General features: G+C 42.5%; 1 protein-coding gene across 1 annotated transcript in view; it reads left to right on the forward strand.

Moving 5' to 3' along the window:
• Positions 1–27,735, forward strand: part of asic2 (acid-sensing (proton-gated) ion channel 2) — a 265,815-nt gene that overhangs the window by 154,087 nt on the left and 83,993 nt on the right. The window lies entirely within an intron of this gene.

Consider the following 27,735-nt stretch of genomic DNA (forward strand, 5'->3'; position numbering starts at 1 on the left):
CCATATTCCAGCCTACAATAATCAAAACACTACCTGGGCATAATTAGCCTTGGCAATGCATATTTTAAGAGGGAATGACCTCAAGTCATTCTAGCCTGAAGGCGTGCTGATCCCGGTCAAACTCTGCAAAAGACAACATTCAGAGAAACAAACTGCAGCAGACATGTCAAAATAATAAAACATTCATTTTTACCTCACAGCAGTTTGCATAGAAATGCTGAGGCGAGGTAACCCCAGTGATTTACATAGCTGCTGGAGGAGCCGAGCATCTTAATGAAGATAACAGGCTCATCCATCAGTTTCAGACAATGTCATACCTTTGCTGTGAGGGAACAGGGGACTCCAGGGAAGGAAAACAGAGACTGTTCTGGCAGCTGGATCATCTTTCAGAGGAAATGCTGCTGTACATGTGCAGTACTCTGTCATGCAGTGTGTGCGCGTGTGTGTTTGTGTGTGTGTGTGTGTGCTTTTTCCTTCTCCATTGGATGCATTTGGAGTTCAGGAACTGTAAAACCCAAAGAAACCAGATGCGGCAGAAATAATTGATGTCTCCTGGCGCTCTGCGAAGAAAATTTCAATTAATTAAATGTTGCAGCACAATTGTGACACAGCGACAACTCGAGTTTTTCATCAATAATGTCTGAACTTTTTGTCACTAAATCATGCACTCACCAGTTTTGTGCTAAAATGCTCTGAGATTGGTTTATAGAAGCCAAAATGTTTAACTGCCACCACCAGGTGTTGTAAGTTTTATAGTTTTGATACTTTACAGTGATTTTGGCCTAATTAGCTTTGACCCCTACCATTCCCACTTACTGTCATGCTGAACCTTCCACAGGTCATGAGTCCAACAATGTCTCTGCCCGTCTCCTTCTGTCTCTTTCTTTGTTCGTTCACCACAGATGCTTTTCATACCTCCCGCAGGGAAAGTTCTGCTGGTCATTGGGTGCGTAGAGCAGTAAATCTTAAAACTGAAATGAAGTGGAAATTGTTTGAATCACTAAAATGTAAAGATATTAAATTATATACAGAGGCAGAGTAGACATTTAGCAGTGCCTTGTGGACTGTTACTTTGATTAATGCCATATTATGTCCTACAGTTTGCCTGGTTACCCTGGAATGATGTGCTTGTTCTTTTGGTTTTAATGTGCTTGTTGTTTTAATGTGGGGAACACTGAGGACTGGACAACTGACTAACTAGACTAACCTCTCGAAGTGTTAATACCTTCTTCTAAGTGTCAAGTTAACATTCTAATCTGTGACTGTGCTCGAAGCTACGCCTGCTTTTTGAAACCATCACCACCAGTTGCAGTGGCTTAATGGCAGTGATGTCTCCACACAACATTTCACGCGTACACATATGTTGCTCCGTTATAATCTCCAGGCGCATCGAGTGTGGGCTTTGTAAAGCCGAGCGCCTCGAGCCCTTCACTTGAAAATGGATCCAACTGAGCAGAAAAGTGCCACTCTGACTGACAGTCCCAGCAGTCGTTACAGTAATTAGCTCTTCTGCTCTTTCCTGCCCACCGCTGTGCATTTTCAGCATCTATAACTTTCCCTCCCTCCAGGCCTCCAGATCTCTCAGGTGGAGACAATGCCTGATGGCACGAGGGGCTTATTTTTGGCTGTAATGAAAAAAACAAAAGATGCAGGACACAATGCAAACGACAAGCAGTTATTTTCAGCGGTGCCTTATATCAGACCCGTAAGACTGTTACTCTCTGCAGAGGAGGCTGCTAAAGCTCCATGCACATAGTATAGTAAGACTTAATGGAAGGGAAAGAAGGGTGAATCTGATGGAATCAGTACGAGATGCATTCTGCCTGAATTGAATACATTAAGGTCACCATTGAATTATTTGTTCCATTTGTAGGTTATTTTCTTCTCTTCCGTATGTTTTCAGATTTCTAAGAGTGCAGCGTCTCTCGAAACAACAATCTCTGGGATGCTTTTTTAAAATGGCATATAAATGGATCTTGTAAATGCAGCACAGATTACTTATTATTTATGTTCAATTTTTTTGAGTTTAGCCTCATATGCTATCTGTAAGTGATCAGATGGGAGCAGCAGGACACACTAAAGCTTCAATGGAGAGAGAGGGAGCGAGAAAGCCTCCTCGGGAGAAGTGTCTTCGTGTGTGCTGACCTCGCCATCTGTTGCAGATATCCAGAATGTGACTCTAGCCGCACACATGCAGAGCTGGCCGTATGGGAACAGGGCTACCGAAGCGCCTCCGTGTTATTTGTCTTCCAGAGCAGCGCGCTACAGCCTCCCAATGTGCCTCCCACCACACGGTCATGCCTCTGATCCTCACCTCGCTTCAGTTGGTTAATCCTACACTCCCAGACTTCTAATGGAGAAACTGTCTTCAGGATCTCAGCTATGGGGTGATAAGGAATGGAGTGTGGGTGTTGGAGTTCCAGCACATAATAAGGCTTCATAGGTTCATGTGTTAGTGGCGAGACAAGTAGTGGGAAGAACTGTTCCCCTGCGAGCTGCTGCTTTCTTAATTAAAATACCACGGTGGATAACGATCCAGAGAAGATTAAGATTTCACAGACCAAATAATAACTATATCTACCTTCTTCCCTTTCTTTCTTCTTCTTTCTCTCTCCTTCTCTTTCTCTCTTCTCCAGGCCTCAGAATAGATATCAATGCGTTCCGTAGATTAGTAATGAAGCCTGATCCTTCAGGCTTCAGGGAGTCCAAAGCCTGATCCTTCATCAGCCTGATCGTTCATCAGCTTGAAGCATGAGGCTGATGGTAACGTTATTTTAATGGCGACTGTTTTCAGCGGCATTTTGTGCTCTAGTGAGTGTTTACGGCAGGAAGGGAGTGTAAAAAAATGTAGAACATCACCAGCCTCATCCTCATCCTACATTTCGGAGTTGTGTGCTGTTAAACCAGGTAATGATTAATAAAGTTATTCTGATTCTGATTCTGATTCTGATTCTGATTTTCTCCCCATAATCTCTCAGACTGTTAGAAGCTTTAAGAGGCAAGTCTACCCAGGAGTTCACCCATATGAAGCAAAGGTCAGAGAAATCTGAGTAGCAGAAAACAGTTTTTCATCTTCCTTAATCATCACACAACCCTTCAGCTGTATCTTGTGAGTGGTTGCGGGGGAGGGGGGTCCTGACTTCCACGTCAGGAACCACTGCTGCCATGTGAGCTGAAAAATTGGCCCCTTTTCTCCGTCACTACGCTGCATTTCCTTCAGAGAACGACAGGTTTCAACTGATTAAAATATCACTCCTTTCATTTTTTCCACTTTCCGCCTTTTTGCATTGCGTTGATTGATTTGGACTAAAGTCTTGGTAAGCAGTTTGCCCGTCCCAGCAGGAGGCCATGTGGCTGTCGGCCGACCGGCTTTCAGTTTTCACTCGTTCCCCGGATATTCTCCAGAGAGACCCCCTCTTTCATTTCTGTCATTCAAGTGCTAGTCACGTATTTGCAGTGTCACTGTGGGGTTGCACCGCAGACTCTTTAAAACACCAGTGTGTAGCCTACTGTATTACAGTATGTTTCAGAAACAATGGTCCACACAGGGAAAGAGGAAGGGAGCTGTTTGAAGCAGAGGAGTGAAAAAATATGTTTAATTTGTTCAAAAGGCAAAGGGAACACAGGACGTCTTGGACAGGCACCTATTCAGAATTGCAGCACATTTCAAGCTTGGCAGTTTCCCTGAGGCAGTGTCCAATGAGGATTTTCTAAAACAATGTCTGCCTTTTTTCTGTTGTTTTTTTTTTTTTGTTGTTGTTGTGTGCATTACATCCTTTTTTTATTTTTTTTTTTAAGAGTTTTAAGGATTTTCTTTTTCCTGTTGTGCCTAAAACAAATGGGTCTAATGTGTATAATCAGCATTTTGCCCCTCTCTGAAAAGCTAATGGTGAAAAATGGGAATACACAGCTACAGTCTCAGAGACTTTTTTCCAGGTAGGTCTTGCTATATTGAAAATTGACATTTGGGTGATTTTGGAGTTGTTGTTTTGTTTTCTTTTTTGGGGGGGAGGGGCTGTAGTTCTTTTCAGATGTTAGGTCAGAATGATGGGAAAAGAGAGAGAAAAATTAGCCTGGAGCTGGAGTTTTGTTTTTAAAGCAATCCTGTTTTCTCGTTCCCATTTCTCCCTCTGTGTCTCTCACCTACTGTCACTCATTGTTTCTTTCTTTGTCACTGACTGGCACATAAATACAACATACTGTGTCCTGATTTTGACTGTGAGCTTTGAAAAAAAAAAAAAAAAAAAACACCAATGTGATTGCCTCATGTACTGAAGGCCCAGAGCAAGGTAATATTTCCCATTCAAATCTTTCCATTGCAGCTATTCACTGATTTTTTTTTCCCCTTTTCAGGCATTCCAGTTTATAATTCAAGCAAACAAAGTGTACTTTTGTTTGCTTGAATTATAAACTGGAGTCTGCTTCTAATTGCACAGCCAAAAATTGCACAAAACTGAATAGAATTGTAAAAGACGGTGAACAACAGCCGGACCTGCTTGTATAACTGACAGATTTTAATATTATATTTATGAGAAAAAGTTTTGCAGGGGAAGCAGTTTCTCAGAACTCGGTACTGTGTTTACTTTAGGCAACATTAACAGATTGCAGGCGCATATGTTTCAGTCCTCTGGTGTTGCTTAAGTAAAGTCTACCCTGGCTGCACAATGCAAGCGTGACGGCAACATGTGAATCCTCCTGTCAGCGTCCGCGCTGGTTCACGTCACACACTTAAAAGTTTCTAAAAACACAATCAAAATTCTTGTCAATTGCACATAAATGCAACCCAGCAGCTCTTTGACTTCGGCTCCTGTCGATCAGTATGTATATGGAATCCTCTGGACCAATTTACAGTTCAGTTGCTGAGCCCTCCTCCTTAGTATTAGTGCTTTTAAATAAATAATCAGCCTTTTTAATGTCGTTCTCCTGAGTCTCCAGCCTCATGTCGTGCATATAGAAGTGTAAATAATCTATTTTAAAGACCCTTGCTGAGTATGAGACGTAAACATCTCTCTATAAACTCTGTGCTGTGTTAATATCCACAGACTGCAGACACAAACCTGTACGTCACGTTGCTACTTGTCCTCGTCTTTGTGGAGATAATTTTCACACACGCTGCCACCTGCACTGCAATACTTTCCTTTCACACTTGGAAATGTAACCGCGGTTTACATTCTCTCAATCAATTGAGTTCCCCCTTGGGGGTGACTGGCACACCCTATCAAATTTCTTCCTTTTTTATTAAAAAACAGGTGATTAAATGCAGAGTCTCAGCTCTTCTGCCTGTTACGATGAGATCAAAGCAGCTGGACCGCGGCTCGCGAAGGTAATTCAGCATTCTGTGCGGTGCACTCTTAGAAAACGAGGCCACCTCACTTTGATGACTAAACCATTTCTCCTCCACTATTAATCTCGCAGTATTGACTCGAAATGCAAGAAAGGTATGGCTACATATGCTCCGTCAGCATCTGTGTGTGCCAGTAAAAAGGAGATACTAAGACGCTCTGCTGTACTCTGTTCGTTTGCACCATTAATTCTGCATCAATGTCACTTTTCTCCTGCTTCTTGTTTTCCCCTGGGCAAAGTTTGATGATAAAACGTGTTTTGCAGTGCACTTAACAGGCATCTGTATTTCTTCACCTTACATCAGTTTCCACTTTAAACCCCCGGGAAGCCCCTGGTCTTGCACACAAACCTTTTGAGAGGACTTTGTGCTTTGCCGGGTCAGAACTTGAAGTCAGTCCAGGTGGGCTCTGGCACTTCTGGACATATCCTTTGTTAAATCAGCTTTACTTTTACTTTTTGGAAAATTCTCTTTGTCCCCTTCTCTGTTTCACTGGTTCTCCAATAACAGTGAAGCTGGAATATTTAGTATGGACACACAAATCCTCAAAAGGATTAGTATTCTCTATGAGGAACCATAAGTAGAGCAATAATTAGCTTTGACACTACTACATGTGAACTTCCACGTGGCTTTTCCATAATAGGACCGCAATTACTGCTTATAATTAGAGTTGAACACCCAACACCTGTCCCCTTTAATATGCAAAGTATGTAAGACATGAATGAATATCAGTGGAGCTCAATTTCACAGGGCACATTACGTTTTCCCAGATTAGATGAATTGCCGAGGTGCAGTGTACGTTCAGCTGAATAGACGACGCTCCACCAGCAGCATAATGTTCATTCAGCTTTGTGGAGGATGCTCTGAATAAATCCCTGTGTCGCATTCGCTGATAACAGCACAGGCAGGAAGGACACAAACGCAGACTCAAAGACAGGAAGATGCAGTGAGGTGTCTTTAACGTTAGAAAAAAAAAACAAACTTGCAGGTCGGCTGACAGGAAGGCAGGTAGGCAAACAGGCAGGTACAGTTAACATGAGTCTACAAAGAGCAAGTTGCAGTCAAATCGGAGAACACAAACAAATGGGCCGACAAGGAGCTGGGAACAATGGCGTGTTGGCTGGGGCGATGAGGTAACTGGGAAGAGGCGTGCGAGTGGGCAGGGAAGCACAGGTCATTGAAGATAATATACAGGTGAGCAGGTGGGAGTGGAGACAGGGAGACAGTCCGGGGACATCTGTTGGGCGGATGGAAAATGGCAGATCTGGGGAGACGAAGGGACAAACACCCTGGGCAGCATATCACACTGACAAAGGACAGACATTTAATTTACATCAGAACAGACATTAATGAAGAACAGTATGCAGGTGAGAGAGACAGAGCAAATAAACTTATAGGTAAGTCAGGGACAGAGTAAGCCCTGTAACATCTAAAACACTTTTAACAAAAACCGAGGATAATAACCTTCATGAAGGTAGCAGGACCTGATTCTCTGAGTATGAAATTGCAATGCAGACAGTGTTCTTATTTCAAATAATGTCAGAGTCCCCCCTCGGGCTTACAGCCATAAAGCAGAAGCTAATAAAGATCCAAAAAAGTAAACATGATTGAAATGAAAGACATGCGGAGAATTACAATTTTATTCACAATATTCAAACACGTTGTGCGATACAGCTGCTTGACAATGCATGAAAAAATGTCCCTGGGAGAACACACCACTCCCAGTCTCTTCTCTTGTTTTGTCATTTACGAGCTCTGTCAAAGAAAACTTTAATGTGAAGGCAGCGTCTCTAGTGGGGCTTCAAGTGCAATGTTTTCATAAGCTTGTCCTTGTTTGTGTCACATGTTTTACTAGAATATTCACCAAGACACTCATACACACCAAGAGCATGTAACTGATATGATACACATTTACTGATGACTGCAGAGGGTAGTGGTGCAAATGTGTAGGAGAACAGTACAAAAATGGAGGGAAAGAATAACCAGAAAACTAAATAACAGCCCTCAGTTTTCATCCTCGTACATATGTCAACATTTGCTATTTTAATATATTGTAAAATTTAATAATGTTCCAGTAAGAAGAGAAGAAGACCTCAAGCAATGCAAGAAATCCAAGTTTCAAAACATAACAACAATCGGCTTTGCAGATGTTTTGTGAGGCAGGAAATGCACTTGGGGGTAAACACAGTGTGTTTTGCTGAGAAACACTGGTGGTAGGAAGGTGTTTGACCGAGTGTTTATTGAAATGTGGTCCAGTAAACTCAACTTTGCTTCCAAAAGTAAAGTTCTGTAAAAGCACAAACGTGGGACTATTCCCTCTGTCTTCCCCCTGTATCCACACTACAGCCGGACCAATAAAGCAGCCTGGCTAACTGCCCGAGTTTAGCTCGGCATAGATATATTGGTATCAGCGAATATGTTGGCCGATGAGAAACAAAAAAAAGTTATACAGAAGTCCTGAAGGTCCAGAAACACAGTTGCCATGACATAGTTTGTCCACCAGAGAATAAAATGTAAAGTGTCCTGCTCAGCACAGAGCGTGATCACGATTCTTGAGACAGACACCAACATGAGAACGAGGGCAGCGGGGGGAACGCATCTTTCTGTGGATGTTTGTACTTAAACTAACCAGCAAGCTCCTTTCATGGTTCACCCTCTGCAGCAGATCACTGAGCTCTCATCACCCTCCAGTTGTCTCTGGTCAGTGAATAAATAAAAAAAATCAAATGAGGCTGTGTCCCTCAGTCATACTCTGTAAGGTCTGCCTTACGTCTGTTTTTAGAAAATGATCCACGGCTTCCTCCGAGCCTATTCTGTGATAATGAAGGGTGCTAATGAGAGGTCGAGGCTAACAAAAGCTGAGTCAGTGAGGACCAGTGTGTGTACCTGTGGCTTACAGGCCAGCTGATTAGGCCGGCCCGCATTAGCAGGTGCCGTCTTCCGCCAAAAGCATACCGAAGACATCCCAGTATTTGCCGTCTCAGGAGATGATGAAAGGTGTGAGATCAGATCTGAAAGGGAAAATGCGATCCAAGTCGGATGTGGTTCCTCTGAGGGGAGTGGAGGTCTGGGTCAGACAATAGCGACACCATTAGAGAAAACAGCTCTCAGAAGATCAAAGGGAAGATTACAGCCTCCATCCTCACAGGAAGGAGACATCTGTAGTCATGAAGCTTACAATGAAGGCAAAATCTAGTATAACTTATTTTTAATACATTGTGGCCATTAGAAAAGGTCATGGGAGTCAGATCATCAAATTGCTGTGCGCTTGACTGTGTGGCCTTTGGAGATCATTAAAGTTATGAGGATGGAGTGTGAACCAAAGAAGATGCAGCGGGTTTAAAACGATGTGGCTCAGCAGGTGGTTATTGGATCACCGAAAGCTTTTCTCCCAGACCGCATTAAAATTTAGTCACTGGGAGTTCTCAACATTTCCATTTTGTTAGACTTGGCAACGACTTTGCTGAGAAGATTTTCAACACATATTATCTGTGTTATTTCTGGCGTGCTCTTGCATTTCTGCAGGCCAGCTGACTTAAAAGTAGATGGTCCACCTAAAAGATTTTGAGGACAGAGATCATCTCCTGGGACATGTACGCATAAAATTAGAGCGAGTCAAGTTAGGTGGGTATACATTATTTAAGAAAACACTCTTTTGAAGTTGAAAGGGCATACATTTATCACTTTTATTTTTTGGCTTTCTTGCTGAGCTTACTTTGTAGTACGGCAGTGTTCCTCCCAATCTTTCTGCATCTGCAAAGTAATGGTTTTCATTAAAAAAACAAAATTAAGATTATATTTAGGGAAATAGTGCTGCACAAAGAAACATTGGTTTTGTATGTGAATAAACCTAATTTTAATCTTGGAGCACAACAGGAGACTTCAGATGCTTAAAAATTAAAAAAGGAAAGCAAATGAAACAAAACATAAAAAAGATTAGATAAGCAACCGTGTGAAGCAGCTCATCTCCTTTTGTGTGATGTGTATAATAATGTAGAATGTAGTGTATTAGCCTCTGTCTTGTCTGAGCAGCATGGGCATTTACTGAAACAGACATCTCAACACATCACTTTACTTTATTGTTGTAGGTGAGAAAAGCTTTTGCTGCTGTGAATTCCCTCGTATAAACAGAAAATCACTGTGGGTGGAAACGGGCAAAACCAATCAGTCTAAACACAGATAGATCACCGCACATTCACATAAAAACATAAAATAACATGCTAGCTCCAGCCCGCCCTGTCTCGTAGTGCTGCTCTGCAATAGTGATTCACTGTAGAGTCCGGTCTGCCCTCAGTTCAGCTTCACAGGATGAAGAAGCAGCGCCGCCTGCAGGCTGTATTCCGACCCCTCGTCCTGTATCGCCACCACCTCCTCCACTTTAGGCGGCAGAGAAAACTTACATACAGCACCTTTAAAAAAAGAATCTTATGTTCAGTGCACGCTTTGGTCTGAATCACTATTCAGCACAAGTCTCTTTACAATGCATTGGTATGTTATCTGGAAATGGTGGTTTCAGTAAATGGCACAAAGTAATAGAGGCTTCAGGGTGTATTTTCTCTTTTTACTTATGACAAGCTTTATTTTCTCGCACCTTGCCTGGTTTGTACTCTGTGTCCTTCTGTTTTGCTGGTCCATAATTTACCAGAGTGGAGTGAGAACAGTGCAGCCAATCTGAGGGTCACTGTGTTCCAAACCAGAGAACAGGGAAGACCATAAGAAAGAATTTATGAAGTAGTAAAAGCGGTAAAGTGGTATTTTGTTTGCATGCTTCGCTTTGATCACTGTCACTGCAGATTTCGGGGGATGTTTTTGTGCTCTGTGTGTTCACGAGTTTGGTGAGGACCCTTTAGGGTATGAGCAAACACACCCACTCTTGAGCTCTGTAAGGCCCCAGCAAGCTGCAAAAGAGTGCTTGTGAGTGAGACTGATTAACTGGAGTTCATTATCACTCACACATGCACTGGCTCCATATTTGGATTCATATACAGTAAATCATCTGTGTTTTTTGTTTTTTTTTGGCACATAATTAATTTTTGTTCCAGCCAAAACCAGTTGTAAAAAAACACAGAAGCTAAAGTTGCGCACAAAAGAAAATCTCCTTTGGCAGTTTTTATACTTCACTGTCTAAAATGCCATCATGTGTGCCCTAATTGACTTTGAGAGGATATATATATAATTTTTTTTTTGTTTTTGTTTTCTACGTTTGATCTGTTGGACAGAAATCAAAGAACCTGAGTGTGGGTTTTTTTTTTTAGCTTCCAGTAATTTTGTTTTATGTTATGCCACTTCCAGGAGTGCTGCTAAGGATTCTCGGCCGCCTGACAAGACATGACACTGGGCCTCCCACGTTCATGCATCTGGTTCAGCCCACTAACAGCCTGCATGTCTGAAGGGTATCCACTAACTTAGCTCTGCTGAAAATACCCCCCCTCCCCGCCCCTTTACCTCCTCCTATTTCTTATCCTAAGACTTTATATTCACTGAGCACATTTTTAATGTGGAGTCAGTATGAAGGTCATTTATTGATGAAGTTTCTTACTGATAAGTCAGCATCAACTGTGGCCAAGCCTGCCATCGTCTCCTCAGTAAACAATAAGTGTGGATTAAATGATTACAGCAATCAATTCTGGGGGCCATCTATTACCTTTCTGCAGGGCTTCGTAGTCCAAATGCTTCTTTCTTGGGCAGGCCGGGACAATAATGTTATTCCCTGGAAGGGAGGGAGGTAAACAGACAAATAAATCAATAGCTTTTATAGATAAATGGAAAGTCGTCATGAAAGTTGGGAAGAACTTTTTTTTTCTTTTCCTTTAAGGCATAAACTTTATAAGAAAAACATTCCTGGAGCCAAGGGTTGCTGAGAGTCGTTCATCTGTCTGTGTGTATGGTGATGTTCAGAAAGTGAAAAGAGAAAAAGGCAATTAGTTTTCCATTTTTCAGCATTTCAAAATAAATGCACCTGTTTCACGTCTACATTATTATGTACGTGCACACAGACCGACACTCTGCATTTACAAGCTCGTCAGTCATAGCTTAAACCTTCCTTCAGTGTTCTCCTGCAAAGACAACATCATCACCACTGCACTGGTTCAGACGTCAGGCTGCTAACCTGCAGAGCAGTCTGTCATTTTCACCCTGCCACCAATCGAACAGCAGCTCAAACAGCTTTCTGTGAACCCCATGCCTGTGTTCTGCTGTTCAGATGCCTTTGCTCTTTGAGGCCACGTTGTGTTACAGTAACCTTTCCAGAACATAGCATGTCGCTCGCCTTTTAAAGATTATTCCAGGGAGCTGTGATGCTTAGATCTGCTGAGGAACCTGCTGTGCTCTGTATTCAGCTGTGTCACTGGAGTCATTTATATAAAACCCGGAGGTATATCCCTCTTCAGAGATAATCATTCCATCATCACTCACTCCTCGCAGCAACACAGCCCAGCTACTTCATAATCATTGTAAGGACGAGTTAAAATGCCATTTTTTCAAATGTATGCAGTGACTTTCATAGTGTTCTTCATAGCTTTGGACAGTGTGTCGTGCTTGTTGCTTAAAGATTTACATCAGACCAGTAACAGTAAACAAAGAAATAGATGGATGAACAAAACAAACCAATCTGCAGACTGAGAATGGATACGAGTAATGGCTTGATCGATTACTTATCTTTTTTTTTTTTCTGGAAAGTACATTTGAAACAGCCACACACATTACATCAGATTATGGATCATTTGTTGCATCATTTCTTGGTAGGCTAGCAAGTTTATAATGTCCATTTATAGCGAGTCTTTTAGTTAAACCTGCAAGAGTTTCTCACAGCTTGTGTAACGATTTTTACCGCCACAGTGGTTATCAGTCCCCCGATGAGGTCCGAACCATCTGTCAGGAAGCTAAGAACTGCTGGTGTCACAGACGATGCTCAGAAAGACAGAGTCTGAGAAGTGCTGTCATTTTGACCACACCCAACAGTCTGACAGGAACGTGTGTGAGTACATGGCTGATAAACATGCTACACATACTCTGTGCAGGATTTACTGCTTTTCTGTAATGGAAGTCAGCCGTGTGTAGGTGCACGTGGTCCACGTGTTCGGTTAAAGTGGTCATAAATTCAGGGCAGCAGACGTGTGGCTGGGGAAAGAATATTATGATCCTTAGCTGGAGTAAAGCTAAAATTATATTTTGGTTCATGTTTTTTTCAAGAATATTATGAGTACAGGTCTCAGTGATATCATCCTTTGGTCATACTGTAATTATTATACCTGTGGCCTGTCTTCCTGTGAAAAACAAGCCCATAGGTCGTTTAATATGACCCATAGTAACGTTTTATTGTCAGGCAGCATCCAGGGGCTTTAGTAACTGTGACCGGAGCTAAGGAGGAAAGTGTGATGTAGGAAGGAGGAGGTTGGGGTGGACACGAAACATGGGAGGCAACTGTTTGTTTCTGGCTTGAACCCGATCAACATGGTTTCTGTTATTTGTGACCATTACACAACTTTGACCATGTTTATTATTGTAGCTATGATGACGAATGTCCGATATTAAATTATTGTAACCATGACGACAAAGGTCTTGTATTTCCACCGCTATATTTTTGGAGACTCTCCTTGGGTGGTGTCAGAGAGTAGGGACAAACGACCTGTATGGTTGGACTTTAAATTTATACATGTACACACGTACTGTTTATTTATTCCTTGAACATCATAATAATTTATGCTTCACTCAGCACTGACCTTTCAGATCGCATTGTTTTATCTGGTATTTGATGCTGAGATCATCAGCTGTTTACTTAATGAAACACAGACTGCACAGACTGCCTATTAATTTCCAACAGCGATAAGACTTCTTTGTCAGAGCTGTGCTTTTATCCGAGATTTATCAACTCTCCAGCAAAATAAAAATCAAGTATTTGCCCAAGATGTTGTAATGATATATTGCAGATCACGAACAGTTAGGTATAAAAGGTCACTGGAAATGGAGGGCAAACAACAGACAGCAGACATTTTTTCTCGCACGGCAACAGTTTAACTACTATTTCTGTTTTCAGTTTAAAAAGGCCATACGGCAGTGTAGATCTAATGCAGGTAAACGTCAGCAAAACTCATTACTGGTTTGTCCTGCACCAACATGTCTGACCTTTATAATTTAAACTCCATCTAATGTATGTGCAAGAGCCAAAGCAACATGTGAGGGACAACAGAGACAAAGGCTGGCAGGGAAAGTAGAAAAAAAAAGAAAAGAAATCACTGAGAAACAACAATTGGATATATTTCAAACATGCATCTCACAGCGCCTGTTCTTTGTCTGTATAATGAGGGATGTGATACTTGAGTGTTTCCCTGAGAGCTCGCGCTGCTGTTTTCATCAGCCGCCTGTTCTAACTCTTTACACTCTTTGAGGAGATAATGACCAGTGTTCACACACTGCCACTCATCCAAAAAGTACACACCAGACAGTTTTTTGGCAAGAGACCGGTGTATACAGCTCCTTTGTACTTAAAGTGTGCCTGCTGATGTGGAGTTGGTATTAATCCTCTGTCCCTAATTGTGAGTGTCACCGTGACCTTGTTGTAGAGGATGCACCTCCCGCTGGTTGAATGATTTTTTTTACCCCAGAGGGACTTTGATAGTTGTGGTGAGTAATGGAGCAGTGGAAAATAAAGTATGAATTCAAGTGTGTGAACATAAACTTAATCCCTGCATCAATGTGATAATGGTTGCTAGGAGGTTTCTTTAGGACCATGCACCAAACCCTATGTGAACAATGCTCCGGCCATCAAGACAAACCTATTCGCCCCAGTGGAAGGTGGCTATATGGCATTGTGGGCTCTTAAACGTAATGGCCGAAGTCCTGACATGATTACCCACCGTAAGTCCCCGTTTATAACAGGTGACCCTGGAGCAGACCGTTTGTCTTGGCCCAAGGAATGAGACCGTTGCTCCTGTCACAGAGACTGTCCTCCTGTATTAAAAAAAAAAAAAAAAAAGACACGCCCATAGGTCGCCTGCACACGCTGCTTATTACCACCCATAGTTACATTTTATTGTTAGGCGACCTCTAGCAGCTGTAAAATGTGTTGGTTGTGAGAACTTGTTCCTGCTGCAGTTTGAGCGGAGTGTGCTGAAAGACCTCGCCAGCTCATGGGTTTGCAAGGTGCCTTCGCTGTCAGCATAACAAAGGATCGGGCTGCTCACGATGTGGAATGCACAGCCACATTTTTCTTTCAGGTTTTCTTCCTTTTTTTCCTCCTGTTCGGTGAGGATAAAAAGCATTCAGCTGAGTGGCCCTGGCCCTGAAAAAAACTCTTGATGTTTCTTTAAGTGGAAAGGACAGATTCTAGGTTAAGGTGGCACTTCTCACTTTCCCTCTGCTAAGCGTACTACCAGGGACAGAGCAGCCTTCAGGTATTGTGCTGCAGTCATGAGCTACGCACTGAAAGGTAAAGTGCTGGAGCATTTCCTGATTGACTCTTCAGGTTATCTGAACTAGTTACCCAGTCGGACTGGATTCTGTAACTTTTAAGTGAGTTTCTCTGCCATAAGTTCATCCGTTCACCCAGGATGACAATCTTTCTTTTGTAGCTACAGAGACACAGGTGGTGTAGGAACATTTCTCTTTATGGTTCAGAGGAACTTCATCCTTGTGCAGCATGTAAACGGTGCCATTCAACAGATTTTTGCTTGTCACACTTGCCTTCCATTTAATGGTGCCAGGGACATTTATTGTTGAGCGCCACTGGTCTGTTTTTACCATGTCTGCCTTGAAGACAGTGTTTTCCGGTCACGCTCGTCTCCCTTTTAAGAGTGACGGCTGCACTAGGGAGAGAAGATGGTGGCCTTGGAACACGTGTCAGTTCGACTTCAGCTCCATCCGCTGTTCAAACGGCCGTGCTTTGATGAGAGCGGCAACACCTTCCTTCAACTCGGCTTTCAAACAAATTGGTTTCAACATGGCAGGAGAGTTGTAGGGACTATTGGAAAGTTGTTGGGACTATTGACTTTCATGAGTCTAAAGGAATCGACTGTAATGGGTTTTGTTGCAAAAGGTGTTGGGGTTAAAGTGGTGTTGCCTGAGTTTGTCATCGAACTTGATTGGACCTTTGTGACCTTCTGTAGTTTCGACTATGTCAGGGGCTGTTTATTCTTCTCTGCACCATGTAACCTTATTTTATCAAATTATTTCATGCTAATTTTTCTAAGTGGTGTTTGGGATCTGTATCAGTTTCTATGCCCTCATTATTCACTTTAAAAGGCCCTCATTTTACTACCCTAATTGCTCTGAAACCTGACCATAGATGTGTCATGTATGATCCTGCAAATGAAAGGACGTGATAATTATGGGCTTTCAAATAAAATGCAAATTGGAAATCTGTTCCAGTCAGAGCAAGACAGAAGAATAACTTGGGCTCATCTTTAATTCATGGGAGCGCTTGTAGTGCTGTGCCAGGGCAATCTTCTTCCTGCACCCCGCTAAAAGTGGATTCCCAGAAGGGTCAACATTTCATTGGGGAAACAGCTGGACACAGGCCTCCAACTGAACGCCTTCCACGGTTCTCACCCTGTTCTCCATCATCCATCTTGCCAAGAAACATCCACTCATGAGTGTGAGGAGATTTAATAATCTATACTATCACTGCAGCCCAGTCTAGAGATTAGGAAGCTGCAAGAATCCTCTGCTATAGTGAGAATCATCATGCAGTTTAAGGATAAGTTCAGTCTTGTTTTTTTGGTGGGGTCTGGAAGGAAAACATTGACTTGCCTGCCTGACTTTACCATCATACCATAGTGACTTTTTTCATAAGTTTCAAAGTTAATTTTTAATTCAAGATCAAAGTTGTAGCACTCTTGAAGAGTGCCGACTTGCTGAGGGCAGTTTGGTTGATGGTAATGACAGTGTACAGCAGTGATTTCCAACTCCATCTCCACTGCTGCTGTGCACTTTGATTCACAGACCTTCTTCTGTGGCAGCTTCTGTCTGGTTAATAAGTCAGGGCTTGAAAAGAGAAAGAAAATTATTTATTTGCTGAAAACTGGAACTAGTACATTGGATGGCTGTGTGGCTAAGGATTGTTATAGCTATTTTTAGTGTGGCTTATGTTTAACTGAAGTCCCTAATCACCTAGGACTGATAATAGCTGAGAAAATTGAGGGATTTGTATTAACCTCAGACACTGGTACTGGTTTTAAACTTCTTGTGCTCTTAAATCATCCATGAGAAATAATAGAAATGAGAAACTACTGAATAATAATCCATAATAATCAGAAGTGATCTGTCTTTGTGTGTAATTTTTTTCACCTTAGCTTTGATATTGCTGTTTTCTTCCATTCATCAAATGCTGATTAGATTTGGAATCATTTCCGTTTCTCTCCTGAAGTCAAAGCGTGATCAAATGTAAAACCTAACACACGCTAAACAATGTGCATCTGATTACATCAAATATCACCCTGTGGGCAGGCGTGACATTCAGGCTGCTATGTCTTTGATTACACGCCGTGTCGGTTAAAAAGGCCTGTGAAAATTGAGCTTTTTAACCTAATACGATCTACTGACACTATTAAACATTGATCAAGGTGCAAAATGACAGAGAAAATGACAGATGAGTCATGAAAACTAAGCAACACTGGTATTTTCTTGTCAGATAAGCCGCCCTTCAATTGTTCCTTCAAATATTTTCTTCCACAGTCAAGGATTATTGCTTGGATGAGGTTTTTGCCACTTGCCGCCCTTGATTTTTGCATTCAGACTTTTTGTTTGCCTTTCTTCAAGCTGGAATAAAATACAATTCCAGTTTCCCACTCTCTCTGTCTGCCACGCACCTGTGGCTCTGACAGCAGACAGCAGCCCGAAATGTGAAACGTGAAGGATTCATTTGGGCTTTGCATAAATTCGTGATCAGATGGCCAACTGACTTTGGGATATTTCATCTCTCTGACTATCATAATTCCTGCATCATTAAAATTGTATCAGTGATGAATTAATCAATGTTTTATGATCCTGTGCATATTCTAAAATGTATTTAATTTCCCATTTGATCAAAATTAACAAAGTCTGCTCAGTGACATTTACCCTCAGGTTTCAAAATGTCAGACACTTCAGCTACATCTGCCCGACGCTGTTCCTCTCAGAGCCTTTACTTTAAATCCAGACAGTGTCTCGCTCAGAGCTGTTACAGCTCATTACAAAATGCCTTCTACTGAGAGCCTGAAACCCAGATAACAGAGCACAGGAAGTAAAGTTTCCAAGGATGTATTTTAACCACAGCTTCATGGCTGCTCTCTGTGTTCTCTCACTTGCTTCACCTCAGCACCCTCGTCTGGCCTGGCTTAGCCTCAGCTCAGTGTGTTGCTCTTTCTCCATCACGTCCTCCAACTGATCTGTTTTTGTTTTTGTTTTTTAGCGGCTTTATTGTACAGCAGAAAGCGTTTATTCAGCGGGAGACACTTTTTATTCATCCATCTGTCATATTACAGCAGGTGGAAACACTAAACATCGTTTCCACCGCTCGACTCAGATAAATATATATTTGATTCAAAGACACCTGTACCTGCGCGGCTTACTTCACCCGTTCTTTAACTGAATGTGGATGTGGTGCTCTCTTTCCTGAACAACTTAAAGGACACAGATTACCACACACAACATAATGATCCCATTCTACATGCCATTATAAAGGCCATTTCGGGTTTCTGCTCACTATACGCTGTGGTACGCTGTTTCTTGATGTGCAGGCATGAGCCCGGTGGTTGGGTAGAGTCTTGAAGGTTACACACAGCACATCTGACTAATGGCCCGGCTCTCTGTACATGCTCAAGCTAATCACTTCTCTGATTGATTGTGCTGCTCCGAAGCACTAATAGCATCATTAGCTGGAACTGTTGTGGCAGTCTCGGCTCCGAGCTTTCTATTCCCTTGTCGAGATTTTCTTTATCTTTTCTTTTATTATTTAGAAAGTAGATCAGGACAGGTTCATTTTAATTCTAATTGGCTTTGATTCCCTGTAAAGACAAAGTAACAGGTAAATCATGGAGCAGTGACGGTTCCTCGTTATCCCCACTGTTGCCACTCCCATAGATGTTGGTCCAACTGGAGCTGCTGTTACCTTGGAAACCTTGGGACAAAGCACATTAATAAGAGGAATGATAATGGAAAGATGCTAAACATCCCAACAGGAATACCTGTATGTATCATTAGAGAGGTGGCGACACATCATCACCTGGATGCTGATTGTATTTAACCACAAACGAGACATATTTCCAGGAAACAAAATAAAATATTCCGCATTAGATGCACATCAGCGTGACAGCAGTTAGTTGTGATGTAGGTCATTAATTTATGCCAGTCAAAAATGAATTAAGCTCCAAATTTGCCAAATCCTCTGCACCTGTCTTCCTGTAAGTGGCACAAAATGTCCTGCCCAGATGCGGCGGGAGCTGAATATTCCGGGTGTAGTCGACAGCAAAGTGATGTCTCACATGAGCAGTCAGCCGTCTGAGCCACGGGGATCGACACGCTGCCCCTCACCAAGTGTTAAACTCGTACAACAAGAATTTAGCTGATAAGTACTGAGTCACAGTCTAACACACGTAAGAAGCTTTGAACGTAGTGGGAGTTTTCATGCTTGGTAAAGCTGACATGCTGCAGCTGTGAGTTCATGATTCCTGTTCGTTGACCAAACGAGAAACAAGCGATGAAAAGTTTAAACTTTAATTTTTTTCAGATAGTTGTGACTGCCTTTACACACCCAGTCCACAATCATGTTAAATGGTATTAATTCATTGGGTATTAATTGGAATTTAATTAATGGAAATTATTTTTTGACAGTAGGAAGGATCTGCTTTCCATTTTGTGATAATGGATTTGGTTTTTGATAGTTTTTTGTTTTTTTAATAAACTCAGAGGTGTGAAAATATAGAGTTGGTAAAAAGATGTGACTCACATTTTCTTTGCTTTCACCTTTTTATCCGTTTACTGTTCATCACCAATCATTTTCATGTCAACTCTGAGACCTTAATACTTTACAAAGAGAAGAGAAGCTCTACCAGCTTCTTTACTACACTTGAACCTGCTCTGAGTTATTGTCACGGCTTGCTTAAACATAATAATGAACACAGCATTAGGGCAGATGATTATTGAAATAAATTCGAGCTGCAGCTGGTGATTATTTTCATTAGTGATAAACCTGCCAGTTATTTTCATGATTAATCATTCAGTTGTTTGGTGATGGTGAAAAATGTCTGTCACATGTTCCTAAATCCTTCAGCGGCATCTTAAAATGGCTTTTATCTGAGCAGAAGCCCAAATTATATTCAGTTTACTTACACATAAGAGAAAGAAAAATGACACTTGTCTCTTAAATGAATAGACAGTACAGTGGCACTGTTTTTTGGTGAATAATTTAAACATCCAAAAACAACATTTATTCAGCTTTTGAAGAAAAGAAAAAAACGAAAGCATGTTGATTTTACACAAATGTAGCAGCTACACCAGTTTAATTTAATGCTGCCATCTTACCGCTTATGCACTGACCTAAAGCCAACATATTAAAAGATGGTTACCCAGCATTTAGTGATATAGATGCTGAGGTGTTGATCTGAAGCGTCTTTGTTTCTTGTGTTAAACGTAGATTGTGTGGCGCTGGTCTTCAAAGGTCGGTCTGCCGTCTGAATCGTGACCAGGGTTTGCAGAGCGAGCGGATGGCCGAGGGGAGCTGTAAAGGGCAGGAGTGTGTGTGTGCAGAGTGCGGCTGGGACGCAGCCAAACTGTCAGAGAGTGTTTAGGTAGTGTCAGCTGGGGAAGATTATTAGTTTAACCAGAGCTGATGTTCTAATCACAGGGACGGGAGTCCAGCTGGATAAACAACACACTAATTTTTGGGTTATCATAACAAAGACACACTCACTTAAGCACACATTTTAAGTGAGAGATTTGTTAAGCCCAGCCACCAGGCCTTCATTGGCACAGCACGTTCGCATACTTTTTAAGCGCTTCTACCTTTTTGCTGTGATTACTTTCTTTAAAAATCTTATCAGTCTGTGTAAAAGCGAGCCAGGTGCGGCGCCACATCCAAAGCAGCTGCTCTCCGCTGTCTTTAAATCAAAAAGGTGGTGGCAGGTTGATAAAAGTGTGCTTAGCTGACTAAAATAGGAGCATCGAAGCCAGAGATGAAAAACTATAAGAACACAGTTTGACATAGTTCTCCCTTTTCTGCTCAGTCCTGCTCAGACTTGAGTCGGTGCCAGTCGGGTCTGAGGACCTCGGGTCTGAAAACGACTGTGGAGTCAGACACAAGTGAGCTTAACCAGACTTCTGTAGTCCAGCCCTCGTCTCTGCTTAAGGCTGGCGGGGCTACTTCAGCCCGTACCGGCATAACACACCTGTATGAATGACCACACTGTCAGCTGTCGAGTTGCATTGTGGGTAAGAGTGCAGGAATCTGCTGTGCCAGATTTGGTCATTTTTAATAAAAGCAGGAGTGGAGAACTCTTTTAACCACGCTTAAGACTTTTTTTATTCATTATGCTGTTTTTTTTTTTTTAAACTTAATTTGGGAAAAGCCAGATGTTTCCATACTCAGGTAAAACAATAAAGGGCACGTGTTAAAGACCAGAACCTTCTGCACAGTGTGACGGCGAGAGGTACCTGAAACGAACAGAGACGACGGTGCAGCAGCTGAAGTGTGATATAACCGTTACCGTAGTGAACATTTCACATCATCACTGAACCATTTGTTATGGAGCTGTGCCAATTTTTTTTTTTTTTCCCCTGACCATAGAGATGGATGTTAATCACATATTAATTAAAAACATGTCAGTCTCACATTTAACACAGTTTGTTGTGGTGGTATTTCGGGCTCAGCAGCTGCAGCTCTGTGTGGCCTACAGGCATCGTCAAGCGAGCAAGGCGAGAGTCAATTCACTTTCACCCCTATTGATTTGGCTGAAATTGAAGCGAATCTGCTTTTCATTACTGTGTGACGAGCTGCTAATCCTCAGTCATTTCACTCTGATTGTTGAGGAACAAGACAATGATTTCAGTCGTCTTCATTAGTATTCTCAAGGCGTTTTTTTAAAATTATGCTTTTCTGATTACCCTCAACACTGTGCACGCGTTCGTGTTCTTAGTTATATCCTTCTCTTGACCCCAAATCCCCAAAGAGATAATTAAAGATTCGTTTAATTTGATATAATTTAATCTAAACTTGACCCCTGCCCTGCAAGTTGAGCTGTGTTTAGGGAGCTGCTGAGGTCAGCCACAGGACAGACTGAGGAAATCACCACTCACCCGCTGCCATTAAAATAAGGCATGAAATAAAAGTGCTCTTTTGAACTATATACACCAGCCCCCTTGTGGTTTCTTCGTACCTTAGCGAGGGTTTCTGCCGGAGGCTAAATTACAGCTCAGCTGAGCACAGTTAAATGTTCGGTTCTACCTGCAGAGGCTTTTTTTTTTTTTTGTAATTTCCTTTGAGCCATGCCACCTTCCGCCCCGACAGAAGCGACATCGCTGCCGTCTACAGGTAGAATGAACTCCGCTGTGTTTCATCTCGTTCTGTGTGTGAGTCAGAGCATTGAAAACTTTACAGTCAAAGCGAGTACGCAGGCGAGTACAAAAGGCAGCTTCTGTAACGTCTGATCTGCGACAGAGCTTCGTTTCTGTGAGTTTGTCATGTTTTCTCCCTTTTCAAGCCGCGGTGATAAACTTCACGCATTGGTGGCTCCAAACAGTGAGACAGGTGAAACCCCTGACAGTTAATAAACTGCACACTAACATCTTATTTTCATGAAAATAACTTGTCTTGTATTGATTTAGATCAAAGGACCTGCAGTGACAAACCCACAGAGAATTATCACCTGAAGTCTGAAGTTACTCTCACCTCCATGGAGCAGTTTAGCGTTTTTTTTTTTTTTTTTTTCTCCCTCTGGTCTGCAAATGTACCGTTTGTTTCAGTCCTAAAGTTGATTTTTAGCTCCAAACGGCAGCAGTTTTCAGTGAAAATGCTAAAAACCCACTTCACGCTGCCTGCCCAGCACCAAACAGCAGGTAGGCAAAGTTAATGACTAGCTTTGCAAACCGAGGCACCGTGTGTTTGACTCAGCAGTTGGTGGATTCCAAAATAGCTTGAGCAAAAGGAAAGTGAAAATTAGACAGAAAGTAAATATTGGACAAATCAGTAGTTCGCTAACACATTAATCTTGACAACTTTATAAGGTTATAAAATGCCAATGCTGCACCCAGCAGTGCTGCACCCAGCACCCAGCGCTGCTTTAAAGGTGCCATCTGGTGTTTTTGAACAGTAATTGTGCTCTGAAGCAGTGTTTTTTTTTTTTTGTTTTTTTTTTATGAAAGTGGCCTTGATTTTCCACCAATCGAAAACTGGTGGCATTAATGCGTAGCAACGCACCACCCACAGCAAGGAGGAGGAGGACTGCTAGCCAGCAAACGTGGACGTAAACAATGCAGGTTTTATAACATACATAAAACTTGGCTAAATGTTTTATGATGGAGGAAGTGCGTTCAACAGGTGTGTCAATCTCAAGGACACGCTGTTCTGGTGGGAAACAACAGAGTGTAAACAGAACTGTTTGTTTACAAGAAAGCTCTACGGAGAGTGGAGGGAGGGACTGTACGGGATATAGAGTATTTTTTTTCTCAAAACTTATGACTGTCTGGATCAGCTTTAACCATAAACAGCCTCCAAGCTCAACAATTTTTCTTTACGGGGGGAAAAATGTAGCAGGACAGTTCTGCCTGCATCAGCTACATCAAAGGGATTTTTCATGTTCATGCAAAGCCACCGGTTGGTACAAGGTTCAGTCCCGAGCAGAGACTGAAACAGCGCTGATGGACAGTGTGGTGTTCAGCGTCTGTACCTGAGCATGTGCACGCTTTGACAAACCCACTCGCAGGTAAGGCGTTAATGATTCCAGCGGAGCCGGTGTTCTGGTCACAAACGAGCACCGCAGCACAACATGCTCTCATCAGTGGCGGCGGCTCAAACGATGATAGACAGGCCCCGGCAATCCTCCGCCGCCTCATCACAAAGGAAACCCTCTCCAGATTATTCTCTGAACTCTGACAACAACTATTAGATATAATGGGGATTAAACGAGCGGCCACAACGAGACCATCAATCTTTTGACTTAATCAGTGGCTACCTAGGGATTTATCCTTTCTATTCATTTAAAAACCAATGATTTCAAGGATAGGACGAAAGGTGAAGCTGCCCCCCCCCTTTTTCCCCCCAGTTGACAAGTGCAGCCATATTAAAAAAAACTCATAAAGCAGAGAAAAGCCATTGATTGCTTTGCCTGCCATCACTGTCATTTAAATCAAGCTGGGGGTTTGATGAACGGCAGCCCGCCACGTGACACACTGTCTTTATTCACCTCCCTCATCTTTCATCTACTTGCCAGTGTCACGGCCTCACCTGTGCTTTCACGGACAAGGCCAGTGTGACACTTGCGTCCTTATGAATCATGTATGACCGTCGCCCTGCTCGTGCCGGACTCCGGTTTTTTGCAGAGCCGCTGTTGTGCTATTAAGCGCCTTTAATCCGACATTCTCCGAAACATTCTGGGCCTCATTAACATGAATCCATGAATGTTTAATTTCAGTTTATATTTACCGGCTGAGCTCTCACCACCAGTTTACCACTACGTGTCCTTTGATCTCAGACAATTCTGTTGATGAAAGCATACAGGAATATTTCATAGGAAACACATGCCGTGTCCTTGCAGCTATAGGATGCAGTGCAATTGTATCTGGTTTTTGGTTTGGCTATATCCTTAATTAATGAGTGATTTCCCTTTTGTTTTAGAATTGCAAATTGGATATGTTGAGCCTTTGAGCTGTTCTTTAAACTGACTGCATAGCTGGACTGAGAAACCCTCTTTATGGCTCCGAGCTAATTATTCAGCCTGTGGATCCAGGCTCTGGAAGGCTGCCTCTGACTTGAGCTGTAGACTGTGTGTGTGTGTGTGTGCATGTGTGTGTCGCTGTAGCATACAGTATGTGTTAGAGGAAGTAAGTGCTCATGCATGCATTTGACATTTCAATACCACGTTCCTGTTCTTTTATATTTTGGCCAGTTGGGCAGTACACATGCATGTGTTTTACTCTTTCAGCGTTTTCACAGTCCTGGTTTGGCTGTTTGTGAAAGATGCGATGCGTTGTGTGTGTGTGTGTGTGTGTGTGTGTGTGTGTGTGTGTGTGCGTGTAGCGCGCACACGTGTGTGCACATGCCATTCTGGGTGCCTACGTTAATTTCTTTTGACAGTGTGAAAGGTTTCTTGAGGCTCATGTGAGGGCTTCATAGCTCCCAAGTTAAAAATGTCTTTTCATCACATATTCAAAGATGGGATCACAGGGAGTTGTGAAGCAGGGTTACCAAACATCCAGCCAAACAATGAAAAGCAACGTGTGTTCGAGTTAGAATAATGTCAAGTCTGCGCTCTGAGTTAATCTCGCAGCAAATTAGATATTTGTCTCATCCCGTATTGCTACAAAACTCTATAATAATTAGGTTATCCTCTGTGGCTCACGAAATACACAACTGCAAAAATGATCCGATGTTGTGAGAATGATTCAGACCTGCCACACTGCAGGCTGTGACAGAGTATGAAGAGCGAGCGTTATTCTGGGTTTTCTACAGAGACCCGGAGCAGCTCAGTGGGGTTCAATTAAGAAATTTTAAAAAATGAAAATGAAATAAAAATTACCCTTCTTCACCACACTGGGAGAAAATGGCCTCCTCTGTAACTGGCAGAAGAACGCTGATGAATGCTAATGAGTCAAACTTTGAATTTTTATAAAGCCATGCATCATAGCATTGAGTGGACAAGAGCACTTATGCCCAGTTGGCTCAGACTCATTCTGTTTACTTGTATTGATGAAGCCTATTTAACTCGACTGTCTGTGACAGTGCAGCCTTGTGTTGTGATGGCTGATGTGATGTTAGCAGACCATGTATGAACTAATCTTTCACCATTAAAGCAGCAAAAAAAAAACAAGTTTAAATGAGAAATCAGGTAAAAGGATATTGTCCTTGCACAGATTGCTTAAGAGCTGCTGTTGTGTGGGTGTTTAATGAGTATACACAGAATCACTAACAACACTCTGCAGGATTGAAATACCGTTCTAATCCAAATTTTATGGAAGATAAAATATGAGCAATTGTATTTGCTAACAGTAATTTTCTTTGCCTGCTTTCCTTCCTTCCATCCCACAGTTGCAGCAGCATATATCAGTGTTTAGTAAGAGTCTTTCTGTTCTGAAGAAAAAATGATCCACTGTAAGGATGTTTTGAGGTGACTCATTCTCAAATTTGTCACCAATTTAAGAAAACCAAACACTCAACAGCATTTTTAAAAACTGAGACATCTTTAAACTGAATAGAGCCAAACCAACACTTGATTTTTTCAGAGAACAGCGATATTGATATGAGAGATTTTCTTTCTTCCTCAAAATAGATATGGATCCCTTAAATGAATGTTACTAAATAATTGTGACCAACAATATGTAAGTAAGTAGGACATTTTAAAATTGAGAAATCAACTTGTCACTGCTCCCTGTTGGGCAAACTGTGCAATGGCAACACAGTTTAAGTCATAATCTGCTTCTCGGCCGGGCTCTGGTCAAACAAAAACACCAACAAGTAAAACCTAATTTCATGAGACAAGAGCAAAACCCGTAAACATGGTAACTGTACATGTCAAAGATGATAACAAGCTTCAGAAGAAAATTAAAAGTGCATCACAAAAATGGTGCTAAAATTTTGATGAAAACTTTGGTAATGTCAAAGAACAGACAAAAATTTATATCAAAACAAAGAGCCAAGCTGAACGCTGTATTCTTGCTTATAGAATCTAAATATTCAAAAACAAAAAGGAGGATGAAAATGTTAGTGATAAATTACCATACATCTGACTATTGCCCTTAATTTTGAATAATACCCCCAACCCTCTTTTATTCACATACAGTAAATCCCAAAGAAATTTCACATCTTCATTATGGTGATAAAAAAAATTGGACTCTGGCTGAAAGTACAGTGGAGAGCCTACGCTGAGCTGTTCTTCACTGCTGCACACAAACCTTCTCATACATGCACCCAGCAGTTTCTCATTGCACCGTCGCTGCTGTGCGACTCGGCAGCAGCGGCAGACAAACAGAGGAGGGGGGGCAAAGGACGGCGCGAGTTAGCACAGAGAGAGACAGGCGCTCTCATCAGTGACGGGCTCACCGGCTGCGTGGACAGAGCTGTGGTGCAGGAGGAGGAGAAGAGGTGCAGCGGGAGGACAAGCTGCCTGAAAAACCAGGGCAAAACGCGAGAGACCACGAGAGAGGGAGGGGGGGGGAGGAAAGCGGAGAGAGATCACTGAGGGGAGAGAAGTCATTCGGAGCAGGGAGAGGGAGAAAGCTGGATGAAACTGACAAGGACACGGAGGGAGGAGAGCGCTCAGAGGAGCCTACCCTGACGGGGGAGAGAAGCGAGGGAGTGCTTGCACAAAGTGGAAAAGAAGAAGAGGAGGAGGAGAAGGAAGAGGAGAGGGAGCCCGACAGGAGGTCGAGCTTACGAAGCTTGACTGACACAAAAGCGAAGAGGAGGAGGAGGAGGAGCGTGAGGGCAAGTTGATGGATTTGATTTGGAGAGAGTATTTTTAGAAGGAGGAGTAGAGACATGAGAGAAATACTGAAATTAAAGATGATGGCTTTGAGTGGAGGTGAAAAAAACTAGGGAGGAAGAAGAAGAGAATAACAGGAGACGGGGGTGGGTGGCGGGGGGGAGAGATGTTGAGATCAGAGTGTGACAGAACAGATTATCTCTGGTCTGGTTTCCCGCAGGAAACCGCTGTGAGTGTATGTCCATGTATGCGTGCCAGCGCCTCCTCCTCCATGTGAAAGTGTATTCTAGCATGTTTCTCACTGTGGCGCTGAGAAGCAGGTCCGCTACAAGATGAAGCCACCCCGTGGTTACCCGCAGGACTTAATAACACTGGTTCAAGCCAAGTGGGGGGAGAGACAAGGAGCGGACCAGTGACATCACGAGGAAGTCGAGGCATCAAAAGTGAGACCGCAAAGTGGGACAGAAAACAAATGAGTATGGGCGACTTTTTTTTTTTTTAATTCAATTAAAGCTCGTACGTAATAGTGACAAGGAACTGATTGCCGCTTCTGGCTGCCGAGCACCTAAGCAAGCCAGCGGAGCCACAAAACACACATGTAACTCAGAAGAAGAAACACCACGGCGCTGGAACAAGGCGAGCTCTCTGCTGACAGACTGCACCACACCAACCAGTTCCCTCAGTGTCGTCTCATTATTTTAATTACCTTCCTTTCCTTCATTTGTTTTTTCGTCCTCTCTGCTTAGCCCTTGGTATTTTGTATTCTATCCTCCTCTCTCCCTCTCTCTT

The sequence above is a fragment of the Toxotes jaculatrix genome, chromosome 18 (genome assembly GCF_017976425.1).
Source record: "Toxotes jaculatrix isolate fToxJac2 chromosome 18, fToxJac2.pri, whole genome shotgun sequence".
Lineage (NCBI taxonomy): Eukaryota > Metazoa > Chordata > Actinopteri > Toxotidae > Toxotes > Toxotes jaculatrix.